Source organism: Diceros bicornis, chromosome 9 (genome assembly GCF_020826845.1).
Source record: "Diceros bicornis minor isolate mBicDic1 chromosome 9, mDicBic1.mat.cur, whole genome shotgun sequence".
NCBI classification, from domain to species: domain Eukaryota; kingdom Metazoa; phylum Chordata; class Mammalia; order Perissodactyla; family Rhinocerotidae; genus Diceros; species Diceros bicornis.
The window spans coordinates 30302067-30321416 of record NC_080748.1 but is presented as its reverse complement, the minus strand read 5'-3'; the positions used below and the strand labels follow the sequence as shown (position 1 = coordinate 30321416).

The following is a 19350-nucleotide window of genomic DNA, read 5'->3' as shown; positions in this document are numbered from 1 at the left end:
GATAATATTTTTTAAAACAATTGATATTTTAGTATACTGTGTTATGATAACAAAATTAAAAACTCATCAAGTGGGTAAGAGCGTTGCTTTGAGAAGTTTGCTTTTCTCTCTTGATCCTGCAGACATTCATCTTGTCCGTTCTCTATGCTCTTAGAAGCTAGACGGATTTAAAAGATGGATAAGATATGGGTTGTTATGTCTATGTTTCAGTCATTGGACTCCAAACATAAAACAAATATTGCATTACTCTTCCTGACGTAATAGAAATGTTTATGCAAGGTTGTGTGTAAACCAGTCCTGGGTAAGTGGAACTAAATGGAATGTGCTAACAGAAGGTGCTATTTAAAGAAACCCTGTGATGAAACTTTTGTGAAATAAAGAACTTTTAAAAACTGAAATCCAAATAAGCACACTCTCCTTTCTATGGTTTTTCTCAAGGCAGGGTGTTCTATATCTTCTGTGTTGATTGAACTCCAGTTGGCCAACCACCTGTGTGGTTAATAGAGTACACGATTAACTAAGTCAGTGACCCTGAGCCCTCCCAAGGAAATAAAAGAATCTATCGTTGTACAATCTCCACTGCTAAATAAATTTTAATTCTCTTCAGCTTGGGTGGGTGTGATTTGCATCTTTCCTAACAGGCAAGCATCTGCATCTGCAAGGATTTTGCCCGCAGAAGCTCATTATAAATCAGTGCAAATCCTGCTGATGTCTCCAGCAGCAGGCATTCACTTGCAGAACCCTTGTAAGTGAATTGTATTTCCAGTGTCAGGAAAGCTTGCTCATTCTGTTCATGCTGCCATGAAAGTTTAGCCCTGGAAGACTTAGTATGACTAGTATCACTCAAATAATACTGATTTTTAAGTAAACCCAAGGGGAACTGACACAGAACCAAAGAACCCATAAAATGAGAGGGAAATAGAAATTCTCACATTGTTTATGTGTTGAAATTAATTTATGCTATGAATTAAGCTAAGAAAATAACTTTCTAATTTGAACAACTTGACAGCCTGAAGAATTTTCCAGCAACATTCAAGAACGCCGTGGTAAGGCTGGCATTTCTGTCGAGATTCTTTTACGTTTGCTTTCATTTTTGTGAAGTTTTCGATTAGTAATTTCAGGAAAGCAGCCTTGGTGTTGTGTCATACAGTTCAAGAGCTGAAGCCTTTTGGGAAAACAGCATTTGGAGAGAGACTCGTGGTGTAATAGCTGATCCTACTGGCACGTGTCCCAGAGTGAGCAGGGCTGGAAGCTTTGAGTGTAGTTAAAAGATGCCGGTCTGTCATTTGCATCCATTGAAATTGAGCAAGAGATTTCAGACTGAACTTTACATTATACTTCCAATGAGAGCAGCTGGTGAAGGGCTGCAGACTCCTTGTGAGCGGGGGACCTATCATCTGGCGTGTTCCATGCAATCCAGCCTCATCTTGGGAGCAATTTTTGAGACCTAATAATAATAATAATGCACACTCTTGGTGAAAGATAATGTTTGTGGTTATTAGAATGTACAGACCGAGTAGGGGCTTTGGCATAAAAGTGGTAGTGGGTGGGGGGAAGCAAATATTTAATAAAAGGATAGTGATGAGGAGAAGGCAAATGTTTTGTACGACAAAGAAAGCCACAAATATATGATCAGTTTGAGTCAAATAAAATGTTTATAAAATGTTAGCTTTTCAGTACCAGTAAGGCAAAGTGTCCAATCTCTAGCTTCCTTATAAAAGTCTACTCATCCTTGGGGGTCGCTTGTTTTGTTGTTCAAAGTCAGCCTTTTCCTCCAGGGATGTGTTTAATTAAGCCCATCATCTTCCATTAGCGATTGTGCCAGTTGGATCATTCTTTTCACTACTGCTGCTCTGCCTCCTTTGCTTGACTCGTATAATTTATGCAACCAGGTCTCTATTTTTAACTTGCAATAAATTTTCTGCAGGACTGAGTTTATATAAGATTATAAGATTTGTGGGCAAAATAGAACGCTGCATTTTAAGAGCTTCCTTCATTCATTTTTGTGCTCTGGTGCTTGATTGGACTGGTGTGGAGTTTGAGAATGGCCCTGTTCTCTGCCTTATTGAGGAAAGCACTTTGAGAACCGGCCAGGACCCACTTAACTTAGTTTCAGAATGACAGGGCTTTGACAGTCCCTTAGTCTCTCCCCATTTCTAACCCATCCCTGTTCATTAAGACTTGCAGCTGATAAATCTCCATTTTTAGTGGAATGCACTCTTTCATTTTTCCTTGGTGAGAGGACATAAATGCCTTTTAAAATGGTGGTTTGAATTTGCTGAGAACATTAGGAGATCCACAGAGTTGAAAAGTCTTGCAGGGAATCAGTGGAGCATGGAGGGATTTTGTGGTGAGAATGTCCCAGGACAGGTGGAGGACTGGGCAGGTGGGGGGAATTCCTTGCAAAGTCTGAATTCAGCTGCTTATACCAGTGACACAAAAAACCAAAACACTATGAACACCTTTGGAATGACCCTAGTGATATTATTGATGGGAAAATCTCAATATTGTGAGCTTCATCGAGTGACTCCAAATATATGGATTACTTTTTCAAGATATATTTTAACCCTGTTAGAACAGCGTTTATTTGTGGAGTGGAATGTTGTATTAGGCAGATTCATTATGATCAGTAATCTTCCTACCACTGAAACTCTTCCTGTCACTTTCTTACTTAAAAACCTTCAGGAGCTCCCACAGCCTCTGGGTCATGCACGCAGAGACTCTTGATGATCTGTTCAGCCTCATCTTTGGCATTACCCCTGTTCTGACCAGGTTCTAACCATACCCACCTGCTTACAATTCACAGCCATGCGGTTTTATCTGTTTGGATACCCATCCCTCTCCCGGCCGGAATGCTCAGTGATGCCCTGTTGACATGCTGAGGTTTAAGGTTAAGTGTATCCTCTTCCACCACTCCCTCAGCCTCAGGACTACCCTCTTCCAAACTTCCGTAACATCCTCTGCATAACCCTGTGTTCCAGCTCTCTATCACTGTGGAGCGAGTCACCCCAAAACAGCGGCTTAGAACAACAGCAATCATTTATTTTGCTCATGAATCTGGAGGTTGAGTGGGCCCAGCTAGGGAGTTCTGGCTCGGAGTCTGGTGCAGTCACAGTCAGAGGATGCTGGCAGTTCATCGCAGAGGTATTTTTGCTCACAAGTCTGGTGCTGGGGCCTGGAAGAGTCCTCCAGATGGAGGTTGGAACTTCTGGGGCTCCTGAGGCAACCCTCTCTCTTTCTTTGTCTTTTCTCCACATGGCCTCTCCACGTGGTCACCTCAGGTAGCTGGACTTCTTCCATGGTGGCCAAAGGCTCCTGGAGTGAGTGTCCCAAGAGATACTGGCAAAACCTGCCTTGCCTTGAAAGTCATGCATAGCCACTTTTGCCGCATTGTATTCATGGAGGCAGTCACAAAGCCCTGCTCATGTTTGAGGGAGTTACATAGACCCCCCCCTCGATGGGAGGAGTGTCATAGAATTAGGGGACATGTTTTTTTTTAATTTTTATTTTTAATTGTGGTAAAATACACATAGCATAAAATTTACTATCTTAACTGTTTTTAAGTGTACAGTTCAGTGACATTTAATACATTCACATTATTGTGCAACCATCACCACATCCATCCACAGAGCTCTTTTCGTCTTGCGAAACCGAAATTCTTGTACATATTAAACTCCCCATTTTTCCCTCTCTCCAGCCCCTGGTACCCACCATTCTACTTTCTGTCTCTATGATTTGATTACTCTAGGTACTTCCTGTAAGTGGAATCATATAGTAATTGTCTTTCTGTGTCTGGCTTATTTCACTTAGCGTAACGTCCTTAAGGTTCATCGAAGTTGTAGCATGTGTCAGAATTTCCTTTCTTTGTAAGACTGAATAATATACCATTGTATGTATAAACCATATTTTTGTATCCATTCATTTGTCGTTGGATACTTGGGTTGCTTCCACCTTTTGGCTATTGTGAATAATGCTGCTGTGAACATGGCTGTACAGTGGAAGACATGTTTTAAAATCACCATGCTCTTATGATTAATTCTGTCTTTTCTGGTCTTTTTATTCACTGTGCTGGAAACACCTGAGAGCAGGAACAGTGACTCTCCATCTTTAAATCCCCAGGGCCCAGCACAGGCACAAAAAGTGTTTGTTGGATAAGTAATGGATGAATGGATGGATGGATGGGTGGATTGATGATAAGGATATATTGAAGATGGAAAATTTCTTTTCTGAACTGTAACAAGGGCTGTATTGTGTCAATATTGAACAGGGGGTCATACCATGATGTGCATCCTAAAGATAGTCACTGCCGAGCTCTGCTGTGTTATTTCAATGTACTTATTGGATAGTACCTGGCACAGAGTGAGCATTTTATAAACATGGGGTGAGTTGAGTTAAATTGCAATCGGGAAATGGGCTATGGACTTGTAAGGTGATATTTTAATAATTTTTCATCATTTTATGTCTTCCGCTGCACTTAACAAGTGGTCCTGTATTGAGTAATTTTCTGGGTAATTCAAGGAGTTGTGAAGTAGAACTACCTCCTTTGTGTGTTTCTATTTAATTACATTTTAAGCCTAACAACCTTGATAAAGTCATATTATGTGCAAACTGTGTAATATTAGACTTGATTTTTGTTAGATCAGTTTTAGCCCTTTTCCTGTGCAGAGATGGGTGGTAGCAGCTCTTTCTAAAGAGCAGTCCCTGTGGTTATATTACACTGTTTGTGACCGCGGATGGCATGGTGGCTCATAATAAAATTTGTACTGAGGCTATGTTGCCCTTTTATTTTAGTTAAATTTAAACACCCAAGAGGAAGGAGGGCATATGTTAATATATGAAATAAACAGCCATCTTTGCTTTTCTTGGTCTTCTTTCATTATCCACCCCCATCAGGGGGTTTATGCGGAAAAAAAAAAGAAAGAAAGAAAACCCCCAAAAAACAAAAACAAAAATGAAAGTGATCATAATCCTGACTTCCTGTTTTATTATAAATGAGGTAAACACCAGATATTGTTTTCCTTTAATTTCTTCATGTGTGTTCCTCAAATTAATGTTTGAGGAGTGGTTAGGGGTTTTCATATGCCTCGTCCATATTTTATTTAGATGGTGTGGTAAAATCTAAAAAGCTTTGGATTTGGAGTCAGGCTTAAGTTTGGATTTTAGTTCTGTCATTTATTTGTAAATGTACTACTTGGAAAAAGTAGGAATAATAATAGTGATCTCTGGGCCAATTAGAAAGATTCAGTTCAACCCAACTGACCCGTGTCTGAAAGTATACGTGTATACACGAAATTTGATAGTAACATTTTGGTCTTAAGCATCTGTGTGCTTCTGTGTATGCTGGTGTTTATAAATGTAAACGTAAGGAAAGCTGAATCCTCCATCTTCCTGGGAACTAAGGTAGTGAAAAGGGATGGTTTTGATTCTAACCCTTCCCTTTTGTTTAGTATCATAATGTTTTAAATACAGCTGGATTTTTATTTGACAGGCGGGGAAATTGTGGCCCAGAGGATTAACCGAATGCTGGAAGTCCCTGTAGCACATGAGAGGCAGAGTTGGGGACTTTGTCCAGTGTCTCATTGTATTAATATGTTACCAGCTGTCTACCATTTTCTCAGTCTTTCCTTCCCCTTCTCCCTCCTTCTCAACCCTGGTCCACCCTACTTTAGTACACATGAGTGTGCATGTGCACATACACGTGCATACACACACACACCCATGCACTTGGATGGCTGAGATTAAGAAGGATGCGAGTCCAGGCTCCTTTTCCACGGAAGCCTGCCAATACTGTTCCTGGCTAGATATGGTTCATGGTTGTTGATCACTTACAACAATAACAATTTTGAAGGGCTAAATATAATTCCTTCTTTCTGGCTTTTCCTTTTCATTCATAGTTTTCGGACCTATGTGATATCCTTGAAGCACCCACATTATTTTCTCTTTTTCTTTTTTCTCTTTCTCTTTCATGGCTTGAATTACCATTACAGGTATCTCTGCTATAACTTGGTACACACATTCCTGAAAACTTCACCTTCTGCAAAATCACACAGTCAAAGGACGTAGCTTATGGGAAATATAGAGTTGGGGCTGCCTGCTCTAAATCTATGCTACTTTGCAGCCAGAGCACCAACAAAAACAATAAAAACCAGAGTAAGAACAGTAGCACAGTTCAGAAGACATATTAAGTTCCTCCTGTATACATATACACTTTGGTAAACGTAACTTTAACTTATTAAAAACTGTGGAGCTGCACGTGGAAGAGGGTGCAAGGAAGGATATGAGGCTGGTGAGGATTGGGACAGGAGCAAAACCGACAAAGACCTGTGAGAATCATGCAGAGTCAGTTGTGCAGAGGGCACTTCTAAGACACGGGGCCCAACAGGCCTAGACCATGAGGGGAACGGGCACGGTGGGCTCTGGTGCTGTGTGCAGTGTCAGCTTCACTATGTGCTTTGTGATCAGCTGCTGTCACTTGGGACATAGCAGTGGTTATATGGGACACATCATGTACGAACCAGCGTGACTGCAGTCAGTCCCCTATTCCCAGTCTATTTCACATCACAGAATATGTTGTGCAGCAATACAGACAATAGCTAGCGCTGCTGCTGCTAAACATCACTGAACACACCCATTGGACCACCCAGATGGTAATTTTTTGTGTGTATGTGTGAGGAAGATCAGCCCTGAGCTAACATCCAACGCCAATCCTCCTCTTTTTTGTTGCCGAGGAAAATTGGCCCCGGGCTAACATCAGTGCCCATCTTCCTCTACTTTATATGGGGCGCCGCCACAGCATGGCTTGACAAGCAGTGTGTTGGTGCGTGCCCGGGATCCGAACCAGCGAACCCTGGGCCACCGCAGCAGAGCACGTGCACTTAACCGCTTGCGCCACCGGGCTGGCCCCCCCCGCCCCTGGTGGTAATTTTTAAAAGGCGTTTTGAATGTATTATTCATTCTGAATTTGACAGCGGCCCACTAAATATCCCTGAACACCAGAAAGTAAATAAATATATCTCAGAGGACTTTTCCCTAGAACTTTAATGCCATGTTCTTGGTAAGCTATGAAAAAAGGCCAAGGGAAAAGTTGCAGAGCTTCTCAAGGGTGTAGAACTGGGGGCAAAATCAGGGAGCAGAAGAGCAAACTGATGAGGCCAGGAGAGAATCCTTTATGGGGGAAAAGACACCTTTCCCTAATTAATCAAACAGTACCAATGAACACTGATTGTCTTCCTGGGGTCTGTAGCCCATTTCTGTCTTTTATGTTTTACATCTCACTTGTTTTTATTTTTAACTTTTCCATACTAATCCTATGGAAATGCGTTTTGTGTCATCTGTGCGCCAATCAAAAATAAAAATAAGCACCATGAATGCCTCTAACTGCATGGTTCATGAGAGGTTTGAAGATGATGAGGAGCAGCTGGCTGAAGGTGTCCATGGGCTGTTGACTGGGGCTCCTTAGCAACATGGCTTTCGATTTTGTCCTCACCAAGCCTCCCGCCATCCTCTGGGCCCATTATGTGGCTGCTCAGTGGAGCCCTAAACTTCATGGAGGTCTCTGCCTGGTAAGCTGGGGGACCATCTCTGCCTCTCTGAGTCTCCGGGATTGGGGAAGAGGAGGGGGCTTGGCAGAATCAGATGTGTCGGGAAAGACTGGGAAATGGGGGGAAATGGGAGCAGGAATATGAATTAGGAGTCAGCAACACAGGTTGGAATTTGTGTCCCACGTCACCTCCTAAGAGTAACTTGCTAGAGTAGCTCTCTTCATGCTCATTACCTTGAACAGACACTAACCACAGTGTAAGGGCCATTTGAGTGTGAGCCACATGCCCACTCCACCCTGCGGGAGGAGTTAGGTAAGGTAGGCATCCCTTAAAGCTGGATGGAGCAGAGGTGTCCCCTAGTGGGTGGTAACTGAGCAGCTCTTTAAAGAATGGACAGGATGGAGTAAGTGGAGACGGTGGTATGAAGGTAGGAAAGGAGAGTGGGGCTGGGGGAGAATTCTGGACAAGGGAAAGATACAGAGCAATTCCTTAGGGCTTGTGAGGGTGATACTTATGACATCCGTGGACCTCGTTCCTGGAACCACAGGGCAACTGATTTTCTTTCTTTCTTTTCTTTTTTTTTTTTTTACAACATTCTTGCCACTCACTCAATGAATACTTATTGAAAATTGTTGATAATGGCCATATGGAAAGTCTCAGAGCTTATCTAGGATCTGAGTCCCTGGAGCATAATTGGTGGGTGAAAAGCAGATGGATGGAGCAGGAATATTGTTCTCGTCCTACCAATGACAGTTGATTATAAATTGTAAAAACGGGCATTCTCCTTGTGGTCCTAGCTTTCAAAATTATTGAAGGTTTTTACTGTTTATTATTACTACTTCCTCAGCAAATTGATGAAAGAATGACATCGATTATTTAAGTTTAGCAAGGCTGGACTTAAGGCTTTTGTAAATCAGGGTCATCTGAATCTAAAGATATGTTTTATTTTACTGTGGCCCGTTGTATAAGAATCCGAGGTCCATTCTCTACGTCTCTGCCGCCCCACAATTTGATGAGAGCTCCACCCAGCAGTTGGTTCTGTTTCTCTTTCAGTAGCTCTCTGCCAAGCTTTTGCATGCACTAAGAAACTGGGACTGGGGAAGGACTGCATTGTTTGTTAAATGGAAATTATACTCAGCACTGAGACTTTGAATGCATGGGGAGAGGGGCATTTTAACTTTCCTTCCTTTTTAAAATGCAGTTAAACTGATATTCAGAACAATGGTGAGAAAGTAATAATTCATTTAATAAATGAAAGATGGTAAAATAAACGAGGTGGGCCGTCATTAATGTAAGGCGTTTTAAACTCTTCCGTCTGTAACTGCAGGCTTTGGGGAGATCTGGTTTTCTCTGGTTTTCTGCAGTTCCACCCGGCGCCCTTCTAGCTCTGCCTCCAGGAAGAAATGTGCTCCCTAGATCTGGGAATCTTTTTGTCTGCAGGCCGCTGGAAGACCTCAAAATTGGGATCTGCCCCCTTCTTCCTCTCTGAACTCTATTTTAGATCTGCAGTCAAGATTTGAGGCTTTTTGCAAGCTTTCAACTCTGAGGTATTTTGGAAAACTGTAATTTTGTTTGTTCTCTGCTGTATGCATGTGGTTTCCTAAAACACAAGTGTGATTATTTTTTGCATCCTTTCCATAGCAAGCATTTCCCCCTAAACTGCAGGCTCCAAAAGTGGGTTCTTGAGTGCAGTTGGCGTGCTGTCTCCTTTTGGAGTGCTTATTGAGAGTGACTGTCTCTACAGCGAACAACTTGCTGCAATTTTCAGGCTTTCTAGGTGGCTTCCAACCTAGTCTTGGGTTTGCCCCTCACGTGTTTAGCAGCCAGACATACCCAGTGCACGGCATATTTTCCAGCAAGCCATGAAGTACTATTGACTTATGAAACTTAATTTGATGATGATGAAGGGGGTCTATAAAACAGCACTGTGGGTAGTTTTTGCCCATGAAATAGCAATTTGGGGAAGACCATTTGCATGTAGCATGGACTCTGAAGGTAGATTATTTGGGTTTGAATTCCAGCTTTTCAACTTTTTTTCTAGTAATTTTATTGTTTCTTTTTTACTGTTAAATTTTTAATCTACCTGGAATTTAATTTGGTATAAGGAGTCACATTTGTATCTAGCTATTTATTCTTTTTTTTTTCCTGAGGAAGATTTGCCCTGAGCTAACATCTTAACATCTGCTGCCAATCTTCCTCTTTTTATGTTTGAGCCACCATGACAGCATGGCCAGTCACAGATGAGTGGTATAGGTCCACGCCCAGGAACTGAACCTGGGCCACTGAAGTGGAACACACCGAATTTAACCACTACGTCACCGGGGCTGGCCCTAAGTGATTTTTTTTTTATTGTGGTAAAATATACATAACATAGAATTTACCATTTTAACCATTTTTAGGTATACAATTCAGTGGCATTGGGAACATTCACAACTTTTCCACTTTTTAGCTGTGTGTTAAAGGTCAAATTATTTTACCTCTGTTCTTGATTTCTTCATCTGCACGTGGGGATAACACCCCCATTAAGTTTTTATAAGATTATGAGTTAATTCATAGAAAACACTCGGCATGCCCAGGACACGGTAAATGCACAATAATGATTAGTGCCCATGACAACTTGTAGTATCAGCAGGCCTGCTTTTGCTGGTAGGAACCATTGATGAGCTGGTGCCATACATATGGTGCATATATACGAATGCATAGGTGGAGGCAATTATTGCCCACTGAATCAGCATGAAGACCTAGAGAATTCTCATTGCAAATACTGGATAATTTTACATCATTTTTGTGTCCACTTTAGCGTGGGACTAATGTGCAGCTTGAACTTCAGGGGAAAAAAAGATTTTCTAAGATTTGGATTTCAAATTGTTTTCAAAGCAATTGATAATGAAAAGATAAAACCTATTTAGTCTTCAGGTTTAAAGCACGATGCAAGAGGCTTAAAGAGGGTAGACTTCTGAATATTTTCCATAAACACTAGCTCTTTTCAGAGCCTTTGATAAAAGCTCTGGCTTTAAAAAATGCGAGCAACGATTATTTGTTACTCGTGAACTCTAGATGAGTAAATCATGTGATCAAAATGAGAAGAAAAAGAGAAGTCTCAAGAAAATCAGCATTTTGTTTACATTTAAATCTTCCAGAAACGATGTTTGGAAATAAATACTAGTTAAATATATTTTCTTAAATAATTTAGATAAACCACTTTTTCTATTATAGTTTCTAGGAAGTGATAACGTGAAACAGTTTCTGTTATCAACAATCTTATTACTTTTCAGTTCAATAAGAAGCTTCCAACTAGATCTGTAAAAAAAGGATGCCGAAATCATCTGAAATAAATAAACTATTTCTAGCCTTAAAATTCACGTTCCAGGGGCCAGCCTGGTGGCACAAGCGGTTAAGTGCGTGCGCTCCGCTGCGGTGGCCTGGGGTTCGCTGGTTCGGATCCCGGGCGCGCACTGACGCACTGCTTGGCAAACTATGCTGTGGCGGCGTCCCATATAAGGTGGAGGAAGATGGGCATGGATGTTAGCCCACGGCCAGTCTTCCTCAGCAAAAAGAGGAGGATTGGCAGATGTTAGCTCAGGGCCAATCTTCCTCACACACACACACAAAAATTCATGTTCCTACAATGGGATATACTATATTCAGTCACCATCACAAAAATGTCTTTCTTATCAGTGCTGCCCTAGCTAAATGTGAACTTTAAAAATTGGAAAACCAGGCACTTTGTAGACAGTTCATTCTTTGTTTCATATTTTTAAGCTAAGAAAAAAAAATGGCCCAAGGAAGTATTTCTGGAAGGAGTCAAACTTCTCAATTGTCTTGGGAGTTTAGCCTATAATATTTTTGTTGTTTTAGGAATTGATAGTGACCCTAAGTATAACTTAAAGAATACTTTTTCTAAAGCATGGATCAGGATTGGTTCCTAAAACGTGAGTGATAATGAGGTAATTAAATACTGTCATCATATTACACACACCTGGTCGGGGTGTCAGTATAGTACCATGATTATCATTGAATTGTGTAGCAAACACAGAGTGCTATAGTGGAGATAACACTAGATTTTGGTTCAAGAAGTCTGAATTCCAGGACTCACCAAGGCCCTTGGGCTATGGAGCCAAGCCTTTATGTTTCAAAAAGTTGTGATGGGAAAGAGAAAACCATTGGCTTCATGGTAGCAGCTGCTGGAAGGTTCTTTTCTAGCTCATTTTCTTTCCTCATTTTTCACATTTTTTCAGGGTGATGTCATGTATGGCCACTCCTTATTTATATGCCAGTGTCTTCCAAACCTGCATTTTAGCCAAGACCTTTCTCTTGGGCTCCAGGCACACAATCCAATGGCCAACAGACCACTCTACTTGGTTGCTCCATAGCTATCTTAAATCAAAAACTAAATTCGTCATGGCTCTCCCACCATTACCCACAAATATGTTTCTTTTCCTGCTTTCCTTTTGAGCAAGTAGCATGCTTCCAGGCATTTACCCAAGCCAGAAACTCCAAGATGCCCTCAACTCTTTCTTTCTCCTCACTTTCTGTGTTTAACTGATCACTGAGCTCTGCCAATTCTACCTCGTAAATGTCTCCCCTGTCCATTCCCTCCTGATGATGATGATGATGATGATGATGATGATGATGTCCATTCCTCCATATCAGCTGTTTTTGCCTTACTTCAGGACTCCTCCTTTCTCACCTGGATTTTTGTGGCCGCTGTCTTTAACGACGGATTCCATGGATACCTGCTGAACATTAGTCCCATGTGCCTCAGCCATAATGCCAGTAACAGTTCCTCAGGGAGCTACCCCATCTCTCCATTCTTCATCTAGGCTGCGCTTGTTAGTCTGGAGTGAGTTATCCACTCTGCCCCTGGCAGTCTCCCAGACACTTGTCCAGAGACTCAGCTGGCAGTTCAGTATGCCTCTTTGAAGCCTTTCTCAACCTTTCAGACAGAGTTGATATTTAACTATTGTGGGAGATCAAGATTTGGCTACCCTGAAATCTATCTTTGCTTTCTCCCATGTATACATGTTATTAAACTTGGTATTATTTTCTCCTGCTAACCTGTCTTGTTAATTATTTGGCCAGCCATAAGAACCTTAAGGGAAAGGGCAGAGGGAGATTCTCCCTCTTCCCCCAACACTATGCTGATAAATGTGAATGTAATTCATTGTACATTTTCTTTTGTTTACTTCTCTGCCTCCCCTGTTGGACTCTGAGTTACTTGAAATTATGAATTGAGTCTTTAATTCATGTTGCTATATACAATATCTGGCATGGTGTGTCTGGCACTTAGTAGACATCCAATAAATGAGTGAATGAGTGAACATGTGGATGGTTTTCCCTGAGGTGGGAAGGGATTGGGAAGGTGCCACAAAGTCCTTGGGAGTCTCCTTCCAGCATCTATGACCTACTGCTGAGCAGGCTTACACATTGTGACTTTACTTGGCTCTGCCCAGTTAGATATGTGCTCTGGGGACCAGAGCTGCAAAACAAAACCCAATATTTTTTTTTATTATTATCTCCAGGTTGAGCTTTTCGATAGGCAAAGGTACTAAGGTTGAACACAACCAATTATCACAGTGAAATATGCACATTTCTGTTAGGCATCTGGATGCACGGTGACCATCCCAGCGCTCTCACTTTCAGTTCATGACCACAGACTTCAAGTGGGCCTTTAGTGTCATTCGGCACTCACTCTGCATTTCTCTAGTGCAGTCACTTTCCCACTCTCTTATTGACTTCTTTATACTTTTGTCTCTCCTTAAGTCTTTAACATCTTCTTCTCCCCCTATTCCTCTCGCCTATTTGGGCTTGCAGACAATCAGAAGGGAACTTACCTGGGTACCCACCACGCCATCTACTCAGTTACCTGCATCTGTGCCCATACCTGCTGCCTTACCTCCTTTGCTAGAGAGGAATTGTCATGTTCCTGTGGAAGGCCACCACTTCCACTTGAGCACAAGATCCCATCCCCTCCCACCTTAAGAACATCACTCCACCAGTGTCTCCTTTCTCTTCCATATCATCAGTCTCCCCTTTTCCACCAAGTAATTCCCATTAGCATACAAATATGCTGATATTTCTCCCCCTGATACCATGACCCCTCCAGCTTCCATTGCACTTCTCTGCTCCCCTTTATCTCAAAGGTGCCTTGATTTGCCTAAACTCATTGTAACCTATTCCTCTCCTTCCATACTCTCTCTCTCTTTAAATTAAAAAAAAAATTTTAATTGTGGTAAAATATACATAGTATAAAATTATGTACACTTAACCATTCTTAAGTGTACAGTTCAGTAGTAAGTTCACTCACATTGTTGTGCAACCACTGTCCAGAATTTTTTCATCCTGTGAAACTGAACCTCTCTACCCGTTAAACAATAACTCCCCGTTTCCTCCTCCCCCGGCCCTTGGCACCTACCCTTCTACTTTCTGTCTTTATGAATTTGACTACTCTAAGTACTCCTTGCCTTCTCCCTTGAACCCATTTCTATGAGGCTTTTCCTTCTACAGTCCCCCTAGGCTTCTCAAGGTCATCTGTGACCTCCACCTGGCTTGATGCAACCGTCATTTCTCACTCTTGGGTTTATTTGACTCAGCAGCAGCACTAGGCATGGTGGATCCACTCCCTCCTTCTTGAGACACCTTCTTCACTTGGTTTCCAGGAGACCGTGCTTGCCTGGGTTTTCCTCCTTCCTCACAGATCGCTCCTTGGTCTCCTCTTCATTTTCCTGCCTCTATACATTGGGGTGACCAGGGCTTAGTGCTGGGCCCTCTTCTCTACCTTCACTGAATCCCTTGGTGATCTTAGATAGTTATGTCTGTAAGTGTCATCTATACTCTGACAACTCCTACCATTTATATCTCCAGCCTAGACTTGTCCCCTGAGCTCCAGACTTGTGCACCTCCCTACCTGATATCTTCACATGCGTATCTAATAGGCATCTCAACATTACTGTTTCCAAAATAAACTCACTGTCTTCCCCACAATATCTGCCTACGGGCTTCCACATCTCAGGATGACAGCTCCACTCTTTCATCCCTTGAAGTCAACATATAGAGTCATATTTGACTACTCCTTTATCTCAAATTCGCATCTAATCAGCAAATTCGGTTACTTTTCTACTTTCAAAAGATATAACCTGAGTCTGACCACTTCTCATCACTTCCACTCTACCACTCAAGTCTAGTCACCATCTTACCTTGCCTGGATTATTGCAGTAGCCTCCTCATTGGTTTCCTGACCCTTGCTTCCTCACAAGCTGTTCTCAACACAACATCTAGTAAGATCCTTTTAAGAGGTGAGGCAGACCCTGCTCAAAGCCCTCCAGTGGCCAGTAAATGCCAGATCTTCACGGTGGCTGAAAGCCCTACTTGATCTGCTACCCCATGACCTCACTGGTCTTAGTTTCTTATTTTCTCATCCTTGTTCCCTTTGCTGGAGCCACACAAGCTTCCCTGGTGTCCCTGCAATATGCCAGCCTGTTCCCATCATGGAGCTTTCCCGTTCTCCGTTCACCCTGGGAAAAGGGCTCATCCCACCAGATGTTCCCATGACTTCCTCTCTTAAACTCCATTGTCACCTTATTTGTGAATTCTCCCTGGTCATGCTGTTTAAAATTGCAGTCCCCTCCTCTATACTTCCTATTTCTTTTTTCTACTTTATTTTTTTCTTTACCATCTAACATACCATATATTTTACCTATTAGTTTTGTTTAGGTTACGCAACCAGAACGTGAGCTCTGGAGGGCAGGGATTTTGCCAGTGTTCACTGCTGTTTGCCCACCACTCAGAACTATTCCCGGCACGTAATGGGTGCACAATAAGTATTTGTTGAATGACTCTGTAGAGAAGCTTTCTCGAGCAGAAAAAGCGTAATTAACTGTCCATTTCCCTCTCTTAAAACTATAGGCTTCATATGAAATTTCAAGTTCATGTTTTACCCAAAAGATAACAAAGCTAAATTTAAAATTCCCCCAAACAATGTGTCTATTTTCCAAGAAAGACATACAAACAAAATCATGAGTTAGGCTGCTCTGAACATTTTTATACACATAAAATGTCATTAGTGGTACTAGTATTTTTTATTATGTACAAGAAAATTACTATGATTTTCAAATAGACTCATATATAAAATTTGTTTTCTTACAGAATGTTAATTTTAAATATTACAGTAGCCTTAGTTTTCCTAAATTACATCTACTTAGAAACATCACTGATAATATCTTTGAGATTTTTTGATAAAATTTGTGGTAATGATTCCTCCTTTGACCTCATCAGTAATATATTGAAACTGGCACACAATTTGTCATTTGAGATTAATCAATTACCAAGGTAATTAACACCGTATGGTATAAATTTTGAATTCTGTATGATTTCTGCTTCAAAATGAGGGATATTAGTCTCACTTTACTTTAACAGAAGTGTTAGGAAAACTTGAATAATGGGTTATCTGGCTAGGGGGACTGTGATTTACTTCACAGTTAATAAAAGGAAAGATTCAGGGGCCGGCCTGGCGGCATAGTGGTTAAGTTCATGTACTCTGCTTCTGTGGCCCGGGGTTCATGGGCTCAGATCCTGGGCACGGACCTACGTACTGCTCTTCAAGCCATGCTGTGGCAGTGTCCCACATACAAAATAGAGGAAGATTGGCACAGATGTTAGCTCAGGGACAATCTTCCTCAAGCAAAAAGAGGAAGATCGGCAACAGATGTTAGGTCAGGGCCAATCTTCCTTAACAAAAAAAAAAAAAAAAAACAAGGAAAGATTCATTTCTTTATCTTAGAACTCTTTTAAAATGTACTAATACATTTCCATGCCATTTAGAAATTCTCTTGGAGGGTCAGTAATTTTATCTTTGATAATTAAAGATCTTACATGGTCTCATGCCTGAGATTATTTACAACATTGTAAAAATAAATAATATTTGATTTGCCTCTAAAAGTCACTTTTTAATAGGAGAGAGCAAATCAATAATATATGAGGAAGTGCTATGTACACCATAAAAGCATTCCATCCTCCTTACCTTTGGGGGGTGGTATTAACTTACCTTGTGTTTTTATTTGCTATTTTTAAAGTATATAATAAATAAATCTAATTAATTGGGGATTATGGTTAACTGAAATTCAGTAGACTATTTCACAGTATATTTGATTTCAAAAGTTTACAACAAAGGTAAAAATCCTGGAAAAACTTTATGGTTTGGTCATTTTTATTATAAATGGCTTTCTTTCCAGCAAATCACATTTCTTTTATGGTTGAGAGTTTCAATATTTATGTCATCATCAGCTCTCAACTGTGCATTATTTCATTCTTGGTAGTAAGCCTGGAATGATAACAAAACTCCAGCAGGACTGAAACCATAGAGTTCATAGTTTGCATCTATGTCTATGTCTTCTTCCCACTCTGTTTATAGAAAGTCCGCTCCCTTCCTCCGACTCAACATACTCATGTGAGTTTGGGCGTGCAGGAGGTCAATGTTCCTGAGAGCCCTTGGGACTCTCTTTTTATCCCCCAAATTACTCATCCTGCAGCACTTGTTGGATCCCTTAATCACTGGCAACTAGTCTTCCTCTAGTTACAGTATGTCCGAGACTATCCCTGAACTGGCTGGTGAGGGACTGTCATCAGCTGCTCAGCTTGAGTCATGCAACAAGGTATTTGTTACAGTTTAAATACTTAATCAATCATGTGCTTTAGTGAAGGGCCCTTGGAGCTCGATAGCCTCACAGGAAGAGGTTCAGAGACTGTCCTCCCTGCTGCACTCCAGAACCCAGAGTCTCTTGCCCTCCCCTCGTGCCACCTGAGCAGCTGCCCTTGGTCTGTCCTGCCAGGGGGCTGGCCCCGCCCACGCCAGGGTCTCAGGAGCCCTGTCCCCAGAAGAGACCCGCACCGTGTCTCCTTTGGGCTCCTCTGCACCCCGAGGAACCCCTGTTCCTGCGGTAATCTGTGACTGTGCCTGTTTTCACACCTCTCTCGAATCTGACTATTGGCTCTGTGTCGTTCTTCCTTTCTGCTCTGTGAGATTGCTAGAGCAGAAGCTGTGTCCTAATTATATTTCTTTTCTCAACTGTCATTTGTTGCGTTCCAGGCGCTGCTAACTGCTTTGTACGCATCATTTCACTTCTTCCCAACATTTATGAGATGCAAATATATCGAGCACACATGGTTGGCACTGAGCTGAGTGAAGGCATAGGTATATTGGTCAATGGATGGAGCGAGAGAAAATTGTTAGGTAAGGTGAGGCTCATTTAGTGGTACTTGGTCAGTGAGCTGCATCTTGATGTTCGTGGTGTAGCTGTGCTCTCTGTCCCTGTGTGATCCCCCAAAGCTGTCGCCCTCACTCAGGCTTCCAGCCCTGTAGGGTTAGTAATTTCTGTTACTGGGAAATTTTAAGTTCCAGGGTATTGTGTGTATTTTGTGATCATTTTTTAAAACATTCATTTTGTTTTCAATTGTGATAAAATAACATGTAACATAAAATTGACCATGTTGACTATGTTTACGTGTACAGTTCAGTGACATTAAGTACATTGACACCGTTGTGCTATCATCACCACCATCCATCCACAGAACTCTTCATCTTGCAAAACTGAAACTCTGTACTTACCAAACAAGAACTCTCCATTCTGCCTTCTGGCAGCTCCTGGCGACCATCATTCTGTTTCGTGTCTCCATGAATTTGACTATTCTAGGTACCTCATATCAGTGGAATCATACAGTATTTGTCTTTTCATGACTGGCTTATTTCACTTAGCATAATGTCCTCAAGGTTCATCCACGTGGTAGCCTATGGCAGAATTTCCTTCCTTTTTAAGGCTGAATATTATTCCACTGTATGTATAGACCACATTTTGCTTATCCATTCATTCATTGATGGACATTTGGGTTGTTGCCACCTTTTGGCTATTGCAAATAATGCTACTTAAAGCATTCATGTTTTATAATTTTCCATTTTATTTTATTATATTTTCCATTTTAAAGATGATTAATGTTGATGGGCTATATTTATTATGTTTCAGGGCCAAAATTCTCTTAAAGCAAATGGGAAATGATTCATCATATAGTGAAACCATAGCTAAACAGAATTGCCAGGGAATGGGTCATTACAGAGACGCTGTAACCAGCTAAAATGTTTTTGTTTTGAGTAATTTTATGTGAAAACATTAAAAAATTAGTTACACACTTCCCAGCTCTCTTGAACAGAACATTTTAAACACAGTTTAATCCTCAAATATGTTAACTCTTGCTAGATTGTTCAGCGCTGTCAGTATTATTTTTGTGCTACAACTATATTGTACTATAATAGTTAGATGGGCCCTGACATTACATTTAAAATTTTTCAATTTAAAATACATGTATATTTCACTATTTATTGCTAGTTTTTGTTAGAAGTGTGCTTTCTTATGGCTACCTCCCTTTTCCTTATTTATTTGCTGCTTCTAAATGCTGTGGGGCTGGAACAGTCAGTAATAGTATTTGTTAGAACTGTGTTTAAGAGTAAAAAGCCTCTGAGCGAGCCTTTTAGAGGTTCTTTAAGTAAAATGATTATACTGTGGGACAGGAATTCTTTTTCCTTCACATCTATGCTGGTCTTTTAAAACTTTATTTCCTAATTGTTTTGACAGCACTTTGGATAGGGGAGGTACAATAAAGAAATCAGTTTTTGCTATCAACATTTCAATGATGTATTTGTTCAATAAAAGTCCATCTATATGTAATGACCTCTTTGGTACTTTGTGGGCTTAAGAGATATCACCTGCTAATACAATCTCCTGGCCAAGATTCTCATCTTTCATTATATGCTTTTTGGCAT

The 19350-nt window shown here is 41.1% G+C and overlaps 1 protein-coding gene across 4 annotated transcripts in view; it reads left to right on the top strand.

The window, feature by feature from the left end:
• LRCH1 (leucine rich repeats and calponin homology domain containing 1) overlaps positions 1-19350 on the top strand; it is a 191299-nt gene that overhangs the window by 61393 nt on the left and 110556 nt on the right. The window lies entirely within an intron of this gene.